Raw genomic sequence first — 13,849 nt, 5'->3', positions numbered from 1 at the left:
TGGGAGGGGACTGGTGTGTGAGAGGTGATATAAAAAAGCATAAGAGAGATCTCTGTGAAGACAAAACAGATCTTTGTGGTAATAAAAACATCAAAAAATGTTTGCAGCTACAGAGAAAATACTGTATCAATAAAACAAGAACAGAATCTATGAAAAAAGAACAATCAGAAGAATAACCTGGGGTGGGGAGGGGGAAGATACAGCTACAAAATTTTTTTAAATACATCAGATGGGGTTGGAAGATAAAGTAAAAAAAAAAAAAAATCATCCCCCAGTAATTAGAGTAAAAAGACAAAGAGAAATTACACAGGGGAGAAAAGAGAATAAAATTATAGAGGAAATCCGAAGAATTCAACATTCAGAATGAGGACAGAGAAAATAATGGACACGAACCCACCCTGTCCTTTCTCCCTGACTCTCTCACTCCCTTCAAACAACAGGGAAATGCAATGACTTTTTCCAGCCCCCGGAGGTTGTGAAGATTCCAGAACAGATGCTTCAGGGCTGCAGGCCAATAGCAACCAGAGGTCCCCAGACCCTTAACTGCCTGGGCTCTGCAGCCTTAGGATCTTGCAACATTAGATAAAAGCAGGAGATAACCTGCCTGCCAGACCAGCCTGCTGCCCGGAGTCCCATGGGTAATGGTGAATCCTTGCTAACCTTGATTCAGGAAGAGTACAGCAAATTCCGTGTAATAAAAGCCACGGGAAATGTTCCAGGGCTTCAGGGACTATCGTGTTCACGTAGGAGCTTAAAGATAAATAAAGAGCATTATGATTTTAAACTCGAAGGCTCAGGTTAACTCAGAGTAGTAGATAAACCATGAAAACATGCTCCAGCTGTGAATTATGGATGATCTGAAAAGCCGACTCAAGCCAGTGAGTGACTTGAGAATCTGCAAGAAGGCAGGGCTGGCTTTGGGTCCTTCTCCCTGAGCACCCAGAGCCTGCAGCTAGGGCCTTCCTCCAGCTTCCCCAGGTACTGTGCGATCCCAGGTTTTGTAGGCTCAAGGGTTGTTAATGCTGTGAGCTCTACTGCATTGTCCAGAAAGAGGATATCTTAGGAAAAACCCATTCAGACCACAAGCTCAGGAGTGACAAGCCCATGGGACTTCTAGGTGGGGTCTTTCTGTCCCTCCTCATTCTTTATGACAGAGAGTGGCCTGGCCCTTTCTCATGGGGGGTCCACACCCCAGTTCTTGTGTCTGGCGATTAGAACACATGTACCCTTCCATTTCCCGCTGGAAGACAGGAACCATGTGTGAAATCTTTTACCGGAAAAAAAAATGGACATGGTGATTTTTAATTATTTAAATTTTTAATTTTGAAATAATTACAGATTCATAGGAATTTGCAGAGTTCTCCTGATGGGCACATCCCTCTTCACTGTAAGACAATTGCAAACCAGGAAACCAATGTGCGCAGTGTGTGCGGCTCTGGGCCCTTGTGTACCTTGTGCGGATTGTGCAGCCACCAGGTGGGCTCCGGGAGCAGGTGGGAGGGGATCTGGGCTCCGCCCTCTGGGGTTCTCCTGTTCCAGTCCAGCTCACAGACCCTGAGGCTGCCTGGGGCGCCCACGATCCTCACACTCTCCACACACCCCGATTGCAATTTCTCCCAATTTACTAAGGCACCTTCCACCCCTTCACCCAGGTTTCCTCTCCAAAAAGTTTTTTGAAGTATGTCTTCCCCTGGTGTCTCCATTCCCTTCCCTTGTCCCTCGTCCTCCCAACCTTGTAAATTTATTGCCACTCTAGTGGGGTTTCAGAAAGGAGAGAAGGTCCGTGTGATCGATGAAATATTTTCAACTGGAGAGCCCATTGGCATTTAAACACAAGGAAATGATTCTAATTTTAAACAAGAACAACAACAAAACCATCTCTCCATCAACAACTTCCTACTCCCAATCCTGCCATCTTTCCTCTCTGTCCTTAAAAGTTTCTGTTTCTTCTCTCTCCCCGGTTCATCTCATGAGATCCTACATAGACCTTGGTTGCCAGAGGAAGGGTTCCTTCCTGCAAGAAGTCCTCTTTGATGAACCTCGTCCATTCCCGCCTGGCTGTCGGAGCGCTGAGTGCTCCCCTATTTGCCCTCACCCCCACCTGGATTCCGTATCTGCCTCCAGAACCTGAGCTCCATGACTGAGATGGTTTTGACTCCTGGGGTGTCTGAGCAACGCGTCCTGTGAGTTTTGCAAAAGAATAGAGGGTGTCTCTTTTCCCACAGAGCAGAGACACCGTTTACATTCACTCTGGAAGCCTGCTTTGGAAGTACGCAGTTTCTGACCCTTTTTTATGGAGGGGGCTAGAATTTATATATTTTTTTTAAGAAGTGATATATATATATATATATATATATATATATATATATATCTTCACCCGAGGACATTTTTGCATTTATCTTCAGATAGAGCGAGAGGGAGAGAGGGGGGAAGAAAGAGAGAAACATCGACGTGAAGGGACACATCGAGTGGCTGCCACCGACACGACCACAACCAGGGCCGGGGACAAACCACAAGCGAGGTACATGCCCTTAGCGGGAACCGAACCCGGGTCTCTCTGGACCGCAGGCTGACGCTCTAACCGCTGAGCCAAACTGGCCAAGGCTCAAGAAGTGATATTTTTCTTTTTCATTTCACATAAGTCGAATGCACGTGTCATGGCAGTGAGCGTTCAGCATGCAGAGAGCAGTTTGCATCTCGCCCTGGCTGCCTCAGCCCCTGCACACCGGGACCTGGTGCTCGGAGCCCTGGGAAGCCTGTGGGCATCCCGCCCTGGCCGGGCCTGCTGCTCGCCTGGGTGAGGCCGGAGGCTCAGCGGAGCTCTGCTGTGATTCACAGCCCCCAGCGCCGGGAGGGTCTGTTCGCCGAGTCCAGGCCTCTGAGGGCGGACGGCTTGGTGTGAGCAACGTCTGGGAAACGACGGCCTGGGGGCCGCCGGTGGAAGCAGTGCTTTCGGAACGTGGTCGGCCCCTCCGTGTGGGCCCAGCAATTCTCTGGCCCTGAAGTTCAGTGTCCCCCTGAGAGCGCAGCGTGTGCGTGTCTGTATGTGTCTGCCTGTGTCTGTGTGTGCACGTGTGTGCACGTGTGTATTTGCATATGTGTCAAGCACATGTGGAGGTGAGGTCCTGGGTCCAGACGACTCTGTGCCCGCAGGCCCAGTTAGAAGCGGCCGCCGGTTGCCTCCTTTCCTAGCGGCTGTCTCAGGTGCCTGGTGTGTCTGACAAGGACTTTTGAGTGTTTCATGCCAGTGACCACGCTGGTCTCTAACGCGTTCACCCTTTCCATGCACTGTGTGGAAAGACAGTCTGAGATGAACCCTGCCTCGCGCTCCTCCCCGCTCTCAGTCCGTGTGACTCGGGTCACAGGGAAGCAAGCACGCACCCCTCTGCTTGGCAGGGCCGTGACCAGGCTGACCACATTGAAGATGGGGCTCACTTGTCACGAAAGAGCCTCAATTGCACTCTTGTCCCTTTGAACTGACCCCTGCGGCCCCCTGGGGCCCTTCGTTCATGCACGCTGTCAGGGGGAGTATATGCCAGGGCCTTAAGAAGAGAGAGAAAATAAGTGTCGAAGAAAAATGCTTTCCTGCTCACTCCTTTTCTCCCTCCCACTAGTCGGAGGTGGTGCCAGGCCCAGCACTGGCTTTGGGGACCCAGCAAGTAGAACCAAACATCTGCCCTCTAATCTGGTCGGGGGGGGGCCAGGCCTGGAGGCCCCCGCAGAGCAGCTCTCGGAGCCGGCCCAGGGTGCGGAGCAGGCCCAGGGTGCGCGGGGGCTGCCAGCCAGCCTGGAGGCACAGGCTTTCTGAGGGACTGGCCCGACACCCACCTCACAGGATGGATGAAAACACCTGGGCCTCGCGTGGAGGGCTGGGGGGCAGGTGCCAAGGCTGGCGAGCATGCGCCATGCAGGGAAAGGGGGTGTCCAGTAGCCCTCGTGCCTTTGGAGTCCTGAGAATATAACTTGAAAAGAGCCCGGCCTGGTCAAGGCTCCTGCAATACGAAGGTACTTTACTTGAACCTTCTTTAACTGAACTCCGCAGGAGGGTTTCTCTCCACAGGACCCTGATGATTGCTCCAGAATCATAGCTGGTGGCAAGAGCCCCGGGCCGCCCAAGCCCCACCCCCACGGCAGGTGTCTGAGTGCTGAGGGCCCTGGAACCAGGCAGGGTAAGCAGCCACCCCAGAGCTGCAGGGTGGCGGCGATGGCCCAGGGAGACGTGCGGCAGAGGCCAGCTCGCTGTGGGCACGGCCGAGTGCCCAAATCAGAAGCTGCACGTGGGCCAGAGCAGCACGTGCCTCAGCAGGGTGTGCTGTGCCGGGGCTCAGCGCCCTCCGTGGGGTGCAGGCGCCGGCTCTGAGATGGGCTGCAGGCAAGGCCATCACAAGAAACCAAGGGCCAGCTGACGGGTGGAGGGGTCCATGGACATGGCTGTGAGGGTCTGACAGGCCCTCGGGTGGCTCCTGGGAAGGAGCCGGGGTCCCTTGGCCCCAGTGCCCCTCCTTGGGGCAGAAGGAAGGAGCCTGTCTCCCCTCCCAGGCTGGATGGGTGGCCAGGGCTGAGATCTCAGGTTACCAGAATGGCCGCGCCAGGCAGGATGTGGGCAGCTGTGACAAGCAGGGTGGGGGGAGCCAAGGCCCACTGCCCCCGAGGTGGGCGAGCAGGGCGGTGGGTAAAGCCTAGGTCGGTGTCGGGAACCACCTTTCACAACAAGACGGCACTGTCTCACCTTACAGCCTGGGTTTTCAGTGAAGGACACATGGTTGTTGGCAGTGACTGACTGGGGACAATATCTTATTAATGTTAAAAGTTATGACAAAGGAATGTTTTCTGATGACACTATGAAAACAGCTACTCTTTTGTTTTAAGTTTTCAGGCATTTTTTTTTTTCTCAGCAAGAGAAAACAACCCAATTTAATACATACATATACACGGGAACCCCACGTATATGAGAATCAGAGATACTCCGTGCAGGAGAGGGTCAGAGACAGGAAGGGAGCACGGTGTGCCGGACACTGAGCTAGGGAGAAGGGAAGGGGCCTTGGGGGCTTCAAAGTGTCCTTGCAGGATGATAAGAAGAGCAGATATTTAGTAAGTAGACATTTGCCCTGCCCTACAAATAGTAGTTAAAGGGAGGGGCTGAAGTTTCTCCTGAGCCTACAGCTAGAATTGCTTTTAGCTCAAGGTGGTCTACGTACCACTGAGGCACAGAGCGGCTGGTGCTGGGCCCCACAGTTCTCTCCTCTGACGCTTCCCTGCCAAGTGCACGTCCCAAAGCTGGGCTGACGCGCCGTCCCCGGTCCCGTCGTCAAACCCATCTCAGTCTGGAGAAGAGCTCAGTTCCAGCGACAGTGGTGTCTCATTTCAGAAGGCGGGACGCCTGTGAGTCCCCAAAGCTAAGCCCATGGAGCAGCCAAGTGTGTGACAGGAGGGGAGGGGACTGGCCTTTCCCTACCCGGAAGCTGCCTTTTGAGGACATTGATTTTAAGCTGTTTATTAAGGAACAAGGCTTAGAAATAAATGTGGGCCTTCCCCCGTTTCCTGCCCGAGAGGGTCAGAGAGAACCCTGTTTCAGGAAGGAGGTCTGAGGATGGATATCGTCTTAAACTGGATTAATTATGGTGAATGAGAGGGCTCCGGGCCTGGATTGCTGACCAGGTAACTCCCGGGTCCCACTGCTCCTGACTTGTGGGCCGAGGTTTCCCGCCAGTGTGCTGGCTCCCCTGCAGCGTCCTGGAAGTTGCCTGTTCTCACTTCTGAAATCTAATACCCTTTCTTCTTTGTCCAAAAATGACGTATATACCCGATTTTGGCTCATTGCCCTTGGAATGTTCATATAATTATCATGCCTTCATGAATTCCCTAGGTGCATGTCTTAAACTTTGATGTTCTCCTGCTAATCTATCTCTGATGATTTGATCATTAGCCCAGTGAGAGTGATACCATGATAATCAACCAAGTTATTAATGACAGAAAAGGAGCAAAGGGAAGGACAAATATTGTAGACGTGTCATTTGGGCATTTTCACCGGGAAGCTACAACTTGACCCTCCACAGGGGTCCAGCCAAGGGGAGGTAGACACATGCCCAGTAACATGGGCAACTTAGGGAAGGTGTTTGCCGTCAGTCACACCTGAGGTCAAAGGTCATTGGCCAGAATGGGCGTGACCACTGCAAGGATGTGAAGTTTGTGATATTTAATCCCCTGAACAAAGGAGTTCACTCTCTATGCCCTCTTGTGCTTTCGGGACAGACGGGTCTCCTGATGCTTGGGGATCGCTCTCTTGCCTTTGCCCACATGGCCCACGGCCATGCGGACCCCACACACAATGCACTAATGGACTGCCACTAGCCAGTGGCTGGTAAATAAAAATGTTAGTTTGGAGGGTTGCTGTCAAATATTTAAAAAAACTAGAAAAATTCAGGATACAGTTCATCTGATAGGTAGAAAATTTTTTAAAAACTTAAGGACAATGAATCTAATATCCCCAAAGGTATGGTGGAGGCTAAAAAAAGTAATACTTTTCCTTCCACTTTCTAAGTTCTTCTAGCTGTGCCAGTAATCAAATTAACAAAGGCAGATCAACAAGAGAAAAGTCAAAGTTTTAAGACATGTGCATGGGGAATTCACATAAGCATGAGAATTCCAAAGACAGTGAAGATATTTTTGGACAAAGGAGAAAAGGAAGAATGGGGTATAAGAGTCAAGAAGTGAGAATGGTCTGGCCGGTGTGGCTCAGTGGTTGAGTGTCAACCCAGGCACCAAGAGGTTACTGGTTTGATTCCTGGTCAGGGCACATGCCCAGGTTGTGGGCCTGATCCCCAGTGGGGGGCATGCGGGAGGTGGCCAGTCGATGTTCTCTCTCATCAATGTTCCTATCTCTCTCTCTCTCTTCATTCCTCTCTCTCTCAAGTCAATAAAGGAAAAAAATTAAAAAAAAAAAAAAGAAGTGAGAATGGGAGATGCACAGGTGGTTGGGAATGAGCAGGACATACATGGCAGGAATATTATTGCTGGGCAACTCAGAAATGATGGGACACAGTGGTTATCTAGCTAACAGGCTTGGAGTCTTACAGCTAAAGTGAAGATGTTTAAGGTTATTATGCCAAGGCTCCCTTTTTAAATCAGGTTTCTCTGCCTGAATCTCTTGGGGGGGAAAAGAGGGAGGGCCAAAGTTTCTGAGTCTTGTTTCTTAATAAACAGCTTAAAATCAATACCCCAAAGGCAGCTTCAGTGTGGCAAAACTGTGGTTCCTTTCAGTCCTACCTTTGAAACCTTAAATACATTTTACATTCCAGAAGCTAAATTGGCAGACTGCTCCATATTTCATGGATTCAATCATTCAGTCCTGAGAATAAGTCAGTTCAGTTCATCTGTAGAGTCTCATTTCAGAAGGCAGAGGAATGAGGCCTGTATTGTGTGAGCAAACAATCAGGTATTTAATAAGAGGTATGACTATGAAAACAAAAGAGAAAAACAAAGGTCAATGGTCAGAGCAAACTATAAACCAGTTTCTGAGTCTGTAAGGCTGTCAGTTGAGAATATTTCTAGATGTACAGCTGAGCTTTTTTTGCTGGAATGAAGGCAGGCAGTGACAATCAGTCTCCTGGTCTGCAGCTTGAATGTCTCTGATGATGTCATCAGGTTCTCAAGTACATTATCTGTATGGCTCACACAGCAGCACACTGAGATTGTTTAAGCATAAGTTGTTGTTGTGGTTTCTTTAAAGTTTATGTCATGTGCCCTGGCTGTTTGGCTAAGCGGTTAGAGCGTCAGCCCACGGACCAGAGAGTCCCGGGTTCGATTCTAGCCAAGGGCACGTACCTTGGTTGCAGTTTGTCCCTCGCATTGGTTGGGGTTGTGTGGGTGGAATTAATCAATGTGTCTCTCACATCGATGTCTCTCTCTCTCTCTCTTCCTCCCACTCTGTCTGAAGATAAATGGATAAAATTTCCTCAGGGGAGGATTAAAAAAATAATAATAAAATCAAGTTTATGTCATGTTGTCTCAGAAAAAATAAGTTTTAGTTCTCAATAATTCAAAGTCAAAGGATGGGAGAAAAATGAAACATTAGTTTGAAGGGTTATGGCCAAATATTTAAGAAAGGTAGAAATATTCAGGATCTAATCCACTTTCTAGGTAAAAAATAAAAAATAAAACTTTAAAAACAATTAACAACTAGAATCCAATATCCACAACTGTGTATTATAGTTTCTGTTGAAACATAATCCCTCTCCCAAAATAACCCCCAGTTTAATCAATGATAGCTAAATGAAGACTAACATTTAATTTATTGTGTATGTCTAGTTTCAATAAATTTGGCCTGATTATTTGCATAAATACAAAAAGAAAAGCACTAAATCACATAGGCTTTTTCTAATCTGCTTTGCTGGAATTTTGTAAGGAATCTACGGACTGAACTTTAATTAGCTTCATGAAGCTACGAAGCCAAGTCACATAGTTATCATCAGCCTTTGCCTGCAATACCTATAGATCTGGGTGACTTCCTCTGCTTCTCAAGGTTCCACAAAATGTCTTGAGGTTCTTTCTTTGCCATCTCCTGGAAAGCAACTTTTATTTCTTATCTGGAAAGACTGTTGTAATACATGTAAGCAAGGTATCAGGCTGCTTTTCCAAGGGGCTTTTATTGGTTTCCAAAGTCAATCTTAATTCCTTAAAGTGTTTTGATGACATCAAAGTCTATGCCTGTCTCTTTCAAATGTGATATTTTACTCAAAGCCTTGATAATAATAACAGTTTCTAATTCTATCCTGTTATAAAGAGAACAGGTTCTTATTGAACAGATCCCAACAATCATATTGCAATGAAAATAATAATACTCATTAAGAGTTTCCAAATTCTACAGGGATCAAATAGGGAGAAAAATGTAAAGGTTTTAATACTGCCTACAAAGACATAATTTATCAAATTGCTCTAAAAAAAAGTTTTCTTATATCTGGAAAACAAAACAAATGAAAGTCAGCAATAGTTCAAATAAAAGTTATAATCAGTCCTGTATAATTAATTCTTGTTTATGTATATTTTTTAATTAAATATATTTTTATTGATTTTTTTAGAGAGAGAGATAGAAGCATTGATGTGAGAGACAAGCATCAGTAGGGTGCCTCCTACATGCCTCCAAGTGGGGATCGAGCCCACAACCTAGGCATGTGCCAGGAATCAAACCAGGACCTCTCAGTCCATGGAATGATGCTCAATCCACTGAGCCACACCAGCCGGGCAATTCTTGTTTATCTTGATCATTTGCCAACATTTCCATGAATCCAGTTATAACTTAGAGTTCTATAAATCTTTATATAAAGTTATGATCTGAAAGTTTATTTTCAGAAAACTATTTTAAAACAGGACAGAGTCCTTTCCATGAATCTTTCTGAAAAGAAAACATTTCAAATGCATTAGAGTAAAACAGTGACTGTCCATAAATGACAAACCTTAAAATGACACAGTTATAGATTTGAGTATAATACAATTAACAGAGAACTTTGCTTTTTTATAACATTTTAAGACAACAATTAGAATTACAAATGAAAATATATCATGACTTTGTAGACTCTTAGAGATTTTTATATAATCTCTAGAACATTTTAGTATCAATACAGGCATACAAATACAACATATGTATTATTATTTTTTATTTGACAAAGCTATTCGTGTAATTTAAGTATATCAAATATACCTAGTTAGTTTAAAATTTATCTTATATAAGGAGAGAGAACAAATCTTTGAGATATTGCACGGGCTCATTGTAATAAAGACATTTACAGGTTAAAAAAATGTCTTCTTTTAAAGTGTAAACCCTGGGAAGGTTGTCAAACATATTTGACAAAAAGATCATATATAATTATGAAACAATACTAAATGATCTATTTATCCAAAGTGATAATAAAAGGTATCAAACATAAGTGCTGGTTTGCTATTATTAGCCAAACTTGAGTCTCAGGATTAAGAAGATTGTTTTCTTAAGTAATGTCTCTTTCAAATGTGATATTTTACATTAAAACAATAAGACATAACTATTTGAATAAAACAGAAAATCTTTGCTTTCTAGGTAGAAAACTATTTGTAATATCTTATCTGGAGTAAAACAATAAACACAGGAAAAACTTTCCTTTTAACAGAGTGGAAAGAACAAACAAACTCTGGTTTTTCATTAGCTTACTTTTGATATTTAAATTCATTTATTTCATTATAATTATTCCCATCTTATTCTGCATAACCATGTATAAAATTTTCTTTTTAAAGATTTCTGTTCACAAATCTTCTGCCACTTTCTTCGTCTTTTTTAGTTTGCCTCTTCTTAATTCATTTAGAAGTAACCAACTTCAGGACAAATTACTTTCCTTCAAATAGTATCTCCATACCTTACACCTTCTATTACCAAAAAATACAGATTTTTTCTATCTTAATTAGAATTCTTAGCTCCAAGAAACCCTAATTTCTAGTGACAATTAAAAGTAAGTAATTAGCATTCTTTCATTATCAAATACATTTACAATTTTTAAGAAATATATGTATAAATTACAAGACATTTATGAATAGATCCAAAATTATCTTTTAGTCTCTCTGTAATAAGAAGCCAAAAGTAGGTAAACTTAGATTAATCTAATGTTTTAGAATTTTATTTTATTTTGAAATATCTAAACATTCAATAATTTTTATTATTTAACTTAACTTAGTAAAACTCTAACTTTCAAGTTAGCAAAAGATTTTGGAAAAGTGTGTTTAAGTATATAAATGCTTATATATTATATATTATATTATATTATATTATATTATATTATATTATATATTTTATATCACATCAGCCTATGTTATATATATTATATAACATAATTATTATTGAAGGCTTTATTTTAGTTATAACTATGTATTAGTCCTTATTTTATTATTTACATATTATTTACAGGTTAAGAAAATGTCTTCTTTTAAAGTGTGAACCCTGGGAAGGTTGTCAAAAATATTTAACAAAAAGATCATATATAATTATGAAACAATATTAAATGATCTATTTATCCAAAGTGATAATAAAAGGTATATTTTATTTTAGTTATAACTATGTATTAGGCCTTATAAACTCTATGAGATTTCAAAGTTTATTATTTCCCAAGCTATTTTCTTGGCAAAGTTTGTAACAGAGATAACATGAACTTATTTTTGTAAATCCAGGTAAAGCAAAAATACCATATTTAACGTTAATAATTTTAGTAGACATGTTTTTATGGAAGCTTCATTTCATGGGCATTATGAAGTCACTGGCCACTGGCAACTGGCTCATCTTGCAGCACCTCTCCTCTACCCCAGAGGCCAAAGCTGCAGGACAGACATTTGCAACCCTCTAATCACGTGGCTGGTTCTTCTGGTGCCCAGCCCCCACCCACAGGCTACTGCAGTACAGATCCAAGCAGAGAGCAAGAACAGAGCCCGAAACTGGCTGAGAGGAAGGACGGCGGTACCTCAGGGGGCCTCTTGGGAAAGGTGTCTGTTCAGGTCCTCCGCCCATGTTTTAATTGCATTGTTTCTTGATTTGGCGTTGGGCTGTATGAGTTCTTTATATACTTTGGATGCCAACCCCTTGTTGAAACTGTTGTTGGCAAATATCTGCTCCCATCCGGTTGTTTACCTTTTTGTTCTGTGGGCAGTTTACTGCTCAGCCGTAGGAGAAGATGAAACGCTACCCGTTTGCAATGACGTGCATGGATCTCAAGAATACCGTGTTAAGCAAAATAAGTTAGACAGAAAAACTTAAGGACCATATGATTTCACTCATATGTGGGATATAAAACTGAAAGCAACAAATGAACAAATAAGAAGCACCAACGAACAAAAACTTGTAGACACAGACAACAGACGGTGTTTACCAGAGGGAAGGGAGGTGGGGGGCAGGAAAGGGGGTCAGCTATATGGTGATGGAAGGTGATTTGACATTGGGCGGTGGGCACATAATGCAATAGATCATGTACCATAGACATGTGCACTTGAAACCTACACCATCTTATTAACCAATGTCACCCCAATAAATTTAATAATTAAAACATGTAGTGGGAACCACTGATGTAGACCTTCTAAAGGAATTTCAAAGTAACAAATTTCAGAACATGTACAAGGTGTGTGCGCTCACTGATGGAGTCATCAGGCTACAAGAGTGCTGGCCTGGGCGCCCCCCCACTGATGGGGCAGAATGTGTCCTGGCTCCTGGCCGTCCACTGACCCCACAGACACAGGGCTGCGAACGGACAGGGGTCCCTTAGCAAAGCCAAGTGGAGAAGGCGTGAAGCGAGCTGCCTGACATCTCTCCCAAAGCAGCCCCACCTCCACCCACCAGTTTGAAAGTCTGGGCCTTGGCCCTGGCCCTCCCCTGGTTGCAGGATTTGGGCCACCTCGGAGCCACGCTATGAGCGTCCATGTGGGGTGGGCCGGGCCCTGGAGAGGGTGATTCTGTGTGGGTCCCCAGTGGTGTGTGGGCTGCCTCGAGGGAAGCCTGCGGACAGGCCAACTGAAGGTTCCCTATTAGTTGAGGACTAGCTAGGAAAATAACCCTTAGTATACAGGGAGTTAATTTTGTTGTTGTTGTTAATCCTCACCCAAGGATATTTTTCCATTGATTTTAGATAGAGTGGAAGGGAGGAAGGGAGAGGGAGAGAGAGAGAGAGAGAGAGAAACATCCATTGGCAGCCTCCTGCATGACCCCAACCAGGGTCAGGGATCAAACCTGCAACCCAGGTATGTGTCCTTGACCGGGAATTGAACCTGCAACCCTTTGGTCTGTGGGCTGACTCTCTAACTGCTGAGCCATACCAGCCAGGGTAAGGAATTAATTTTTAATATCTACAGCTAATGCACACCATGCTTACCTCCCCAGGATCTTACCCACTGTGGTGTGGTCTTTACTTGACAAAAAATAATTCTGTGTGTTCTATGGCTACTTTAAGACTTCACAATCAGAGTTTTGACCTTTATTGAACTATGATTTCTTTTGTCATGGCTCTTTGTTTTTACTACCACCCTTCCATCTCTCCTCATACTCTTTTTTTTTCATTGGTTTTAGAGAGAGAGGAAGGGGGAGAGAGAGAGAGAGAAACATCCATGAGAGAGAATATCTATTGGCTGCCTCCTGCACTCCCCCCACTGGGGATCGGGCCCACAACCTGGGCATGTGCCCTGACCGGGAATCGAACCTGCGACCTCTTGGTGCATGGTCGATGCTCAACCAGTGAGCCACACCAGCAGGGCCCATCTCTCCTCGTTCTTAAAAGCAATGGGGATGGAAATAGCGTGGAGACACCAGAATTCCTGAAGTCGGACCTGCTCCTGCAGTGCTGCTTACTTCCAGGCAAATAACAGGAGAGCGCCGGTTTCCCGAGTTTTCTGTCTGTGACGCTTGAGAGTTCCAAAGTGGTAATGACAGTAAATACACTGAAGTGAACACTTAAAAAAAGTTTTTGTCTTGTTTGTCTCTGTCTGAGATGTTTGTACAAGAAGGTCTTACAAATGTGTTTTTGTGCCCGGCTGGTGTGGCTCAGTGGTTGAGCGTCGACCCATGCACCAAGAGGTCACTGGTTCGAGCCCTGAGGACTGTATGTGGAGCAGGAGCCACCCAGGCCAGGGGCAAGTGTGAGGTAATGACGGGCAGGGGACTCTGGCGGGTGAGAAAGGAGAAGCAGCAGCTGCTGAGACTGGTTGAGGAAATGTCACTAGCTCTTTGGGACAAAAGGCTCTTTGGGACTTCTAAGAATAAGAGCCTTTGTTGTGCTCAGCCTTTGTTTTTTCTTTTATCTTCAGATAGAGCGGGAGGGGGGAGAGGGAGGAAGAGAAAGAGAGAAACATCAAT

The sequence above is a fragment of the Molossus molossus genome, unplaced genomic scaffold (assembly GCF_014108415.1).
Source record: "Molossus molossus isolate mMolMol1 unplaced genomic scaffold, mMolMol1.p scaffold_m16_p_14, whole genome shotgun sequence".
NCBI lineage: Eukaryota > Metazoa > Chordata > Mammalia > Chiroptera > Molossidae > Molossus > Molossus molossus.
The sequence above is the reverse complement of the archived record's forward strand: the minus strand, read 5'-3'. Positions refer to the sequence as shown.